Consider the following 11,072-nt stretch of genomic DNA (forward strand, 5'->3'; position numbering starts at 1 on the left):
TGCACTTGATTTTGCAGTCAGCGGTGAAGCGATAGAGCCCGCCGCTGACCTCTAAGAAGGTTGCCCACAAAGATCTAGCGATCTCTGAAGTGTAGATTTCCCTTTTCCTGACATCAGTTTGAATCTGTTGCCAAGTCAAGGGGATCTCCAGGCATCCAGCAACAGTGATGTCATCAAGCAAAGTAAAACAGCCAGTCGCACTGAAGTATTCTCACAGTCAGCAAACCAGGAAGTAAAAACAACTGCATCCTTTCACCTTTAATTTTTAAATTTATAGATAGTGAGATGAATGACTGGAACATACACATGGGATTAACATATAAGCTAAAATATAATAAACAATCTTTAAAAAATTTAAATGATAATTTCTTATCATAATTTGACAGTCAACAAATTTTTTTTAAATGCATTTATATAGCACCTTTCCACAGGGTGTCCAAAATGCTTTACAGCCAATGAAGTGCTTTTGAAGTGTAGTCACTGTTATAATGTAGGAAACGTGGCATCCGATGTACGCATAGCATGCTCCCACAAACAGCAAAGTGAGCAATGTGATAATGACAAGATAATCAAGTTTTCATGATGTTGATTGAGGGACAAATATTGGCCAGAACACCAGGGATAACTCCCCTGCTCTTCTTTGAAATAGTGCATGGGATCTTTTACATCCACCATGGCCTTGATTTAACATCACATCCAAAAGAAAATGCCTCTGATAGCATAGTGTTCTCCCAGTATTACACTGGAGTGTCAGCCTTGATTTTTGTGCTCAAGTCCTGGATTGGGACTGAATCCATTAACCTTCTGACTCAGAGGCAAGAGTGCTACCATAGCTGTCACTTTATAAAATTATTCTTTCAGGGCCGGTGCGGCTGTTTAGCAGTAATTATGAACTTAGTACTGCAAACGCAACATGAAGTCCTGTGACATTGATCACAAGTCGTGGGAGTCAGTTGCCAGCGATTGCCAGAGCTGGCGGGCAGCCATAAAGGCGGGGCTAAAGTGTGGCGAGTCGAAGAGACTTAGCAGTTGGCAGGAAAAAAGACAGAAGCGCAAGGGGAGAGCCAACTGTGTAACAGTCCCGACAACAAATTTTTTCTGCAGCACCTTTGGAAGAGTCTGTCACTCTAGTATTGGCCTTTTTAGCCACTCCAGGCGCTGCTCCACAAACCACTGACCACCTCCAGGCGCTTACCCATTGTCTCCCGAGACAAGGAGGCCAGAGAAGTACTCCATTAATAAAACGGTTACACCTCATTCAAAAAGTGTAAATTTTTCCAGGGCTTTTACAGCAAAATTGAGAGTGTAAGTGGAAGTTTTCAGTTCAATGATTTTCAATTTATTGAAATCTGGGGGGACCTCAATAGCGCACCCTCTGGAGTACCAAGAAATTACTGAGAGGAACTTCTGGATTTCCATATTTAACTGTGGATGTGTAGACTGAATGGCGGAGCAGACTTGATGGACCGAATGGCCTACTTCTGTTCCTAATTCATATGTTCGTATGTCAGTTTCAGAAGGGTAACAATGTCAAGCGCTGACAATTTCACCCTCAATATTACTGCAAAATCTGGGCCAATAGCTTTTCTATGTTACTCAAATTCATATGTCACAGGGATGTCAACAACCTCTGTTCCTTGCAACAGTTCTTTCCAGCCTCCAGGCAATCTTTATTTTCCCCACAAAATTTTATTTTAATCAACAACAACATTACATAGGAAAGTACAGGACCATTGTGGCCTATCTGACCAGTCCCAGAGTCCAGGATATATCTAATTCCAATGATACTTCTGATACCCCTCTAACATAATAGGAACTTTAAATGTGTAGCATCTTTAAAATATAAAAACATCCCAAGGTGCCTATTAAAGAGAAATATTTAAAAAAGGATGCAAGGGTAGACCCATGGGGCTGGACAATATAGATGACATGGTCAACTGTGCTAAGCACTGTAGTGAGGTTGAGGAGGGCAAGCTCAGATAACTCACCATGGTCACAGTCATGGAAGGTGTCATTTATAGCTTTAGCCAGGATTGTTCGATGTTGTGAAGAGAGAAGCCAAACTATGGCATTGAGAGAGAGAAATGAGCAGAGTTGGGAGGCTACAAGACATTCAAGGCTCTTTGACAGGAAAGGGAGGTTATAGTAGTAGATGACAAGTACAAATGAGATGTGGAACCAACTAGGGATAAAGCCATCTTAGATCTAGTATTGTGTAATGAAGCAGGATTAATTAGTAATATCATAATAAAAGATCCACTGAGAAATAGTGATCATAATACCTTCGAATTTCATGTTAAGTTTAAAAGTGACATACTCCAATCACAAACAAGAATCTTAAACTTAAACAAAACCAATTACGTAGGTATGAGGGGAAAACTGGTTAAGGTAAATTGGGTAAATAGACTAAAAGGTATGGCGGTAAATGGATAGTGGGAAACCTTTAAAAAAACAATTCAAAATGTTCAACAAAGATATACTCCATTGAAAAACAAAAACTCAGCGAGAAAGACCCAACCGTGGCTCACTAAGGAAGTTAAGGATAGTGTTACAATCAAATGAGGAGGGGTCACAAGGCTCCCCTCTTGTCCATCCTCTTATTTGTCTGCAACAGGGTTTATTCCTTTTTAAAAAGTGGATGTGCTTACCACTTCAGTGAATATTTTACCTTTTACATTTGTTGTGATCATAAAAGAACCAATTTGACAGGTTTTCTTGAGTTTATAAAGAAAGAGGTGAGTTTATTATACTTAAAAATCTAAACCCAATATAAATGAAAATAATAAAATTATGCTACACTTTCACACACACACACACACACATACGAGAATCACACACACATACAAATAGATTACAGAGTGATGAGGTATGGACCTGTGTTGTATTTGAATCCAGAACAAATAAAAATAACAGTTTGTAGTCTGGTAGGTTTAGTGGTCTTCCAGTTGAATTCGTGGCCCTGAAGTTCTGCGTTGGTAGTTGTTCTTGGAGACAGTTAAGCATTCCTTCTCAGTGTCTTTGTCTTGGATCTAGCAGCCAGCAGCTGGGCTTCATATGCCCACCAGACCTTCTGGAGAGAGAGAGAGGGAGAGAGATAGAAAGACAGCCCTTCTGGCTTCTGCACAGATTGAGTCTCTGGCTTGTCTCCTTGTCCAAGGGAAACTCCCCACTTTCACAGAGTTGGGCAGTCACATGACCATATTAGTGTATTCGCTGGTACCTTCTAATGAGATTCAAGTTTAAGAATTTCCATCTCTCAAGACTCATGGTGCCAATGTTTTCCCCTGGAAGATTCAGTCTTTCAATGTTAATGTCCCAGGATGGCTTTGAATGTCTTGCTAATGAAAGCAATCTCAGGTAGCTCAATCAGTAGGGCAAGCTATTGTTTTGGGTACAGGCTAATCAGACATGTGTCTCCACTTTTGATGCCTTGGAATGTGCAAGGTTTTCAAATGTAAATGGTGACAGCCTTTTTTTAGCTGTGGCAAAGTCTTTGTAAAAGTTGTCTGTAATATTCCAGGTTTACCTGTTTTTTTTAAGTTTAATGTAAATTTCCAACTGATGAATTAAAAATCCTCACTGGCATAGCTTGTACAATAGTATTAGATTAAAAGAACAGGCTTACAATATTGCAAAAAATAGCAAGTCTGAGGATTGGCCCACCAAAAAGTTGATGAAAAAGGAAAAAAATAGAATGAGAGTAAACTAGACAGTAATATAAAAACAGATTGTAAGAGCATTTTGAGGTATAGACAAAGGAAGAGAATAGCTAAAGTAAACGTTGGTCCCTTCGAAGCAGAGACAGGAGAAATTATCATGGGGAATGAGGAAATGGCATTGTACGAATATTTTGTGTTTGTCTTCCTAGTAAAAGACACAAGTTTCATACCAGAAATAGATGGTAACCTAGGGGCCACAAAGAGTGAGGAAATTAAGGAAATTAATACCAGCAGAGAAAAAGTTTTGGAGAAACATAAAGGGCTAAAATGTGACAAATCCCTGGAACCCGATGGCTTACACCCTACGGTTCTGAAAGAGATAGTTGCAGAGATAGTGGATGCAGTAGCTATGATTTTCCAAAATTCCTTAGATTCAATAGCAGTCCCATCAAATTGGAAGTTGGCAAATGTTACACCACTTTTCAAGTGAGAAAACAGGGAACTCGGCCAGTTAGCCTAACATCAGTCATTGGGATAATGTTGGAATCTATTATTTAGGAAGTTGTAACAATGCACTTTTAAAAAAATGATTAGAACAAGTCAACATGGTTTTACTAAAGGGAAATCCTGTTTGACAAATTTATTAGAGTTTTTTGAGGATGTAACTAGTAGGGTAGATAAATGGGAACCAGTAGTTGTCGTATACTAGGATTCCCAAAAGGCTTTCGATAAGGTGCCGCACAAAAGGTTAATAAGCAAGATAAGAGCCGATGGAGTTGGGGGTAATATATTAGCACAGTTAGAGGATTGGTTAACTGTCAGGACACAGACAAGTGGACATAAATGGGGCATTTTCAAGTTGGCAGGCAGTGAATAGTGGAGTGCTGCAAGGATCAGTGCTGGGGCCTCAGCTATTTACAATATATATTAATGACTTAGAAGAAGAGACATAGAGTAGTGTATTTAAGTTTGTTGATGAAACAAAGGTAGGTGGAAAGGTAAACTGTGGGGAGGATACAGAGAGACTGCATAGAGATATAAACAGGTTAAGCGAGTGCGATCAATAAGATGGTAGATGGGGTATAATGGAGGGAAGTGTGAAGTTATTCACTTTGGTCATGAGAATAGAAAAGCAGAATATTTTGTAAAAGGTGTGAAACTTGTGTTTATGTTCAAAGAGACTTCGGTGTGCTTGTACAAGGAATACAGAAAGTTAGCATGCAAGTATAGCAAGCAGTTAGGAAGGCAAATGGCATATCGGCCTTTATTGCAAGGGGATTGGAGTACAGGAATAAAAAAGTGTTGCCACAACTGTACAGGGTTTTGGTGAGATCACATCTGGAGTACTGTGTGCAGTTCTGGTCTCCATATTTAAGAAAGGATATACTTACATTGGAGGTGGTACAGCGAAGGTTCACTAGAGTGATCCCTAGGATGAGGGAGTTGTCCTATGATGAGAGGCTGAGCAAATTGGGCCTATAATCTCTGTAGTTTAGAAACATAGAAAAATAGGAGCAGGAGTAGGCCATTCGGTCCTTCGACCTGCTCCGCCATTCATTATGATCATGGCTGATCATCCAACTCAGTAACCTGTTCCCGCTTTCTCCCCATATCCTTTGATCCCTTTCGACCCAAGAGCTCTATCTAACTCCTTCTTGAAAACATACAATGTTTTGGCCTCAACTGCTTTCAGTGGTAGCGAATTCCACAGGCTCATCATTCTCTGGGTGAAGAAATTTCTCCTCATCTCAGTCCTGAAAGGTTTACCCCATATCCTTAGACTATGACCTCTGGTTCAGGACTCCCCCACCATTGGGAACATCCTTCCTGCATCTATCCTGTCAAGTCCTGTTAGAATTTTATAGGCTTCTATGAGATCCCCCCTCACTCTTCTGAACTCCAGCGAATATAATCCTAACCGACTCAATCTCTCCTCATATGTCAGTCCCGCCATCCCAGGAATCAGTCTGGTAAACCTTCGCTGCACTCCCTCTATTTAGAAGAATGAGAGGTGATCGAATTGATACATACAAAATTCTGAAAGGGCTGAATAGGGTAGACACTGAGAGATTATCTCCGTTGGTTGGGGAATCTAAAACATGGGGGCACAATCTCAGGATAAGGAGCTGATCATTTGGGACTGAGATGAAGAGAAATTTCTTCACTCAAAGGGTTGTGAATTTTTGGAATTCTCTTACTCAGAAGGTTGTGGATGCTCCTTCATTAAATACATTTATGGCTGGGATAGACAGATTTTTGGTCTCTCAGGGAATGAAGGGATATGGCAAGCGGATGGGAAGGTGGAATTGAAGCCTAAGATCAACCACAATCGTATTGAATGGCGGAACAGGCTCGATGGGCCATATGGTCTACTCCTGCTCCTATTTCTTGTGTTCTTGTCAAAGGTTTTTTTTGAGGAAAGGTGTAATGATGCTGGTATTGAAAGGGACTGAGATGGTGCCTGAGCATCAGCAAGCAGTTGGGTGGGAAAGGAATTGATGGAACAGAAGGTGGGTCTCATGAGAGGTTGGAGAGGGCAAGAAGAGATGAAAGAGAAATTGAAAGTGACAAGTGATTGGGATCAGGTATGTGGAAGGGGAAAATGAGAGCAGAAAATTAAAGGAAGGAGAGGCAGTAGCAGAGGCAAGTGCTTGGAAGTTCTCTGACTTGGAAGCATAAAGAAATCCATGAACTCTTTGCACTTGGTATGTTATCTGAATCAGAAGTAGAACAACATGTCAAGGAACAAGGGAACAGGCTATTTTACATGCAGTATTGCATAATGAGACAGGATTAGTAATCTTATCGTAAAGGATCCTCTGGGGAAGAATGATCATAATGTAATAGAATTTCATATTAAGTTTGAGAGTGATATGGTGAAGACTGAATTTATGGAGCTATGAGGGGTGTGTTGGCTAAGGTAGATTGGGAAAAAGACTTTTTTTAGTCATTTACAGGATGTGATCATCCCAGGTAAGGCTAGCATTTATTGCCCTCCCTGAAAATGGTAGCGAGCCACCTTCTTGAACCACTTCAGTCCGTGTAGTGAAGGTATTCCCATAATGCTGTTAGGCAGAGAGTTCCAGGATTTTGGCCCAGTGAGAATGAAGGAACGGCGATGTATTTCCAAGCCAGAATAATATGTGATTTGGAGAGGAACATGGAGTTGGTGGTGATGAAATTAAATATTAGACAGACACATGACACACAACACTCATTCAAGTTGACTTGAAGTGAACAGTGAGTGAAATATGATCAAAGGCATAATGATAAGGTCAGACATTCTTATCTTCATAACACTCATTCATGTATTTTTTCTCCCACAGGACCTTCACAAGTCCTGCAGGAGGTGGTCCAGGTTACCAATAATAACAACAACTTCTCAGATGAGGTCATTTCCTCTGAGGGTGCACCCTCACTTGATTCATGCAGACCATGCATAACCTGCACTCCCTTGGCACAAGTTAGAGAGTTTTCACCTGCTCACTCACACATCACAAACAAGCATAAGCTCAACTCTCGTGCCTTCTTTTAGATGGTTTTTAAAACCTATCTCCAATCAAACATTTGGTCATCTGCTCCAACACCTCATGTGGCTCAGTATCAGATTATGTTTGACAATGCTCCAGTCAAATGCCTTGGGTCATTTTACTAAGTGTTATATAAATGCAAGCTTTTGTTGATTTATAAAGGTTTATCATAACTTTCTTCCTTTTGTACTTTATGCTTCTATTTATAAAGCCCAGAATTCTTTATGCTTTTTTCCCCCAATTTTTCACAGTATATTTATTACGGTGTTACCTCATTAAAGATGAACACTTGTCTCATAGTTTAATTTTTTTTTAGAGATACAGCACTGAAACAGGCGTTTTGGCCCACCAAGTCTGTGCTGACCAACAACCACCCATTTATACTAATCCTACATTAACCCCATATTCTCTACCACATCCCCACCATTCTCCTACCACCTACCTACGCTAGGGGCAATTTACAATGGCCAATTTACCGAACAACCTGCAAGTCTTTGGCTGTGGGAGGAAACCGGAGCACCCGGCGGAAACCCACGCGGCCACAGGGAGAACTTGCAAACTCCACACAGGCATAACCCAGAACTGAACCCGGGTCACTGGAGCTGTGAGGCTGCAGTGCTAACCACTGCACCACTGTGTCGCCCTAGTTCTATTGTCTTTATCTTTTAAAATAATTCACAAATTTACATAACTATTAGACTTTAAGGAATAGTTCATAAACTGAGGGCCAGTCTTCTCTGCTCCAAAATTTCAGTGTTCCCTCTGCAACCTCATAGCCTGTGGGCAGAGGATTAGTATGGGGATTGTGGAAGAGAGTGTGCTTCCCATCAGCCCAAGGGAATGGTTTGCTCCTGATGTGGAGGTGCTCATAAGGAACAAACTCTTGCTTCCCATGGCTGTGATGCTGCACCTTCAGGTAGCAGTTCAACATACAGACACTTACGCCAGGAATAGCAACAGCAAAGCTCAGGATCTTCCATGTACGTGCCCCCTGGGCTCCTCAGCACCAGCCGCAGCTGCCAGCTGCTGGGCGGCGCTGAAACTCTGGAGGAAAATCCAACCCCAGACCGCGGCTATCTTGTGAGAGTGGCTGAATTCTTTATGCTTTTTTAACAGTCTTATAAACGTGACATGCCCCCTATGAAAATCTTTGTATGTGAATCCCAGTGTTTCTCTGTTCTGACACTCTTTTATAGTTTAGTTTATGTTGCCTCTCTTCATCCCTTCAAAATGCATCCTTCACACTTCTCTGCATTAAATTTCATCTCCCATTTGTCCACCCATTTCACCAGTCTGTGTCTGTCCTCCTGTTGTCTGCTATCCTCCTTACTGTGCACTGCATTTTTAAGTAAATAATTTACATTCTCAATACAACCAGTGTCCAGATTTACCTTTCATTCTTGGAAACTTCAGGGCAATCCTGGAGGTTTGGCAAAATTAACTGCAATGGCATAGGGAATCAGAACAGATGCAGTCTAAATAGTGCTATTAACTCTGGTTGAACATATTCCTGGAGGTTTCAGCATAGGACCTCCTGCCTCCAAATGCCCCAAGCAATCAAAAAGTCTTTTATCCCCAGCTCTAATAAATAAAGTGTTCAAAGAAAATGGAAAAAATGTTTTAATGCTCCCTGATAGATAAAATTTCTATTCCTGGAGATGCCAGGACAATCCTGCAAAGATGGTAACCTACAGTCTAAAATGATGCAACACCCCACACCAGGGCCACAAATTGGACATGGCCTGTGGGGTGGTTGCCCTGGTTGGTCTTGTCCACAGCCTGTGCGGTGGTTGCCCTGGCTGGTCTTGTCCACAGCCTGTGGGGGGGTTGCCCTGGCTGGTCTTGTCCACAGCCTGTGGGGGGGTTGCCCTGGCTGGTCTTGTCCACGGCCTGTGGGGTGGTTGCCCTGGTTGGTCTTGTCCACAGCCTGTGGGGTGGTTGCCCTGGCTGGTCTTGTCCACAGCCTGTGGGGTGGTTGCCCTGGTTGGTCTTGTCCACAGCCTGTGGGGGGGTTGCCCTGGCTGGTCTTGCCCACAGCCTGTGGGGTGGTTGACCTGGCTGGTCTTGTTCACAGCCATGGCCCTGAATAAGGAGCACACGGTGCCCGCTAGTACGCTTGGCGCATTCCGTGACCAGTGGGTGACTGGAGTGCGGAGCGGATAGTAGTGATGGCATTATTTTTTAAGTTCATAAGTTTCCTTTGGTTTTGTGGTTAAATTCTTCATTCATTCAAAAGTGGTGAGGATGGCTAGACAGTTGTGTTTGGTTTTTGGTTGCTGACACCAGGGAACCCCAGTGCCTCCTGAAGGGTGATTATAGAAAGTACAGCCTAGTCCTGGAGTACAGTAACATATCACCAGGCCTCCTGAAGGGTGATGAGACAGTGGTATAGCCTAGCCCTAGAGTACAGTGATATATCACCAGGAATCTGAGGGTGATTATAGAAAGTACAGCCTGGACCTGGAATACGGTAACATATCACCAGGCCTCCTGAGGGTGATTATAGAAAGGTACAGCCTAGACCTGGAGTACAGTAACATATCACCAGGTTCTGAGGGTGATTATAGAAAGGTACAGCCTAGACCTGGAGTACAGTAACATATCACCAGGTTCTGAGGGTGATTATAGAAAGGTACAGCCTAGATCTGGAGTACAGTAACATATCACCAGGTTCTGAGGGTGATTATAGAAAGGTACAGCCTAGACCTGGAGTACAGTAACATATCACCAGGTTCTGAGGGTGATTATAGAAAGGGACAGCCTAGATCTGGAGTACAGTAACATATCACAGGCCTCCTGAGGGTGATTATAGAAAGGTACAGCCTAGACCTGGAGTACAGTAACATATCACCAGGTTCTGAGGGTGATTATAGAAAGGTACAGCCTAGACCTGGAGTACAGTAACATATCACCGTTCTGAGGGTGATTATAGAAAGGTACAGCCTAGACCTGGAGTACAGTAACATATCACCAGGTTCTGAGGGTGATTATAGAAAGGTACAGCCTAGACCTGGAGTACAGTAACATATCACCAGGTTCTGAGGGTGATTATAGAAAGGTACAGCCTAGACCTGGAGTACAGTAACATATCACCAGGTTCTGAGGGTGATTACAGAAAGGTACCGCCTAGAACTGAAGTACAGTAACATATCACCAGGTTCTGAGGGTGATTATAGAAAGGTATAGCCCAGATCTGGAGTACAGTAACATATCACCAGGCCTCCTGAGGGTGATTATAGAAAGGTACAGCCTAGACCTGGAGTACGATATCATATCACCAGGCCTCCTGAGGGTGATTATAGAAAGGGACAGCCTAGACCTGGAGTACAGTAACATATCACCAGGCCTCCTGAGGGTGATTATAGAAAGGTACAGCCTAGATCTGGAGTACAGTAACATATAACAGGCCTCCTGAGGGTGATTATAGAAAGGTACAGCCTAGACCTGGAGTACAGTAACATATCACCAGGTTCTGAGGGTGATTATAGAAAGGTACAGCCTAGACCTGGAGCACAGTAACATATCACCAGGTTCTGAGGGTGATTATAGAAAGGTACAGCCTAGACCTGGAGTACAGTAACATATCACCAGGTTCTGAGGGTGATTACAGAAAGGTACCGCCTAGAACTGAAGTACAGTAACATATCACCAGGTTCTGACGGTGATTATAGAAAGGTACAGCCTAGACCTGGAGTACAGTAACATATCACCAGGTTCTGAGGGTGATTATAGAAAGGTACAGCCTAGATCTGGAGTGCAGTAACATATCACCAGGCCTCCTGAGGGTGATTATAGAAAGGTACAGCCTAGACCTGGAGTACAGTAACATATCACCAGGCTTCTGAGGGTGATTATAGAAAAGTAGAGCCTGGACCCGGAGTAC

This window comes from Heterodontus francisci, chromosome 1 (genome assembly GCF_036365525.1).
Source record: "Heterodontus francisci isolate sHetFra1 chromosome 1, sHetFra1.hap1, whole genome shotgun sequence".
Lineage (NCBI taxonomy): Eukaryota > Metazoa > Chordata > Chondrichthyes > Heterodontiformes > Heterodontidae > Heterodontus > Heterodontus francisci.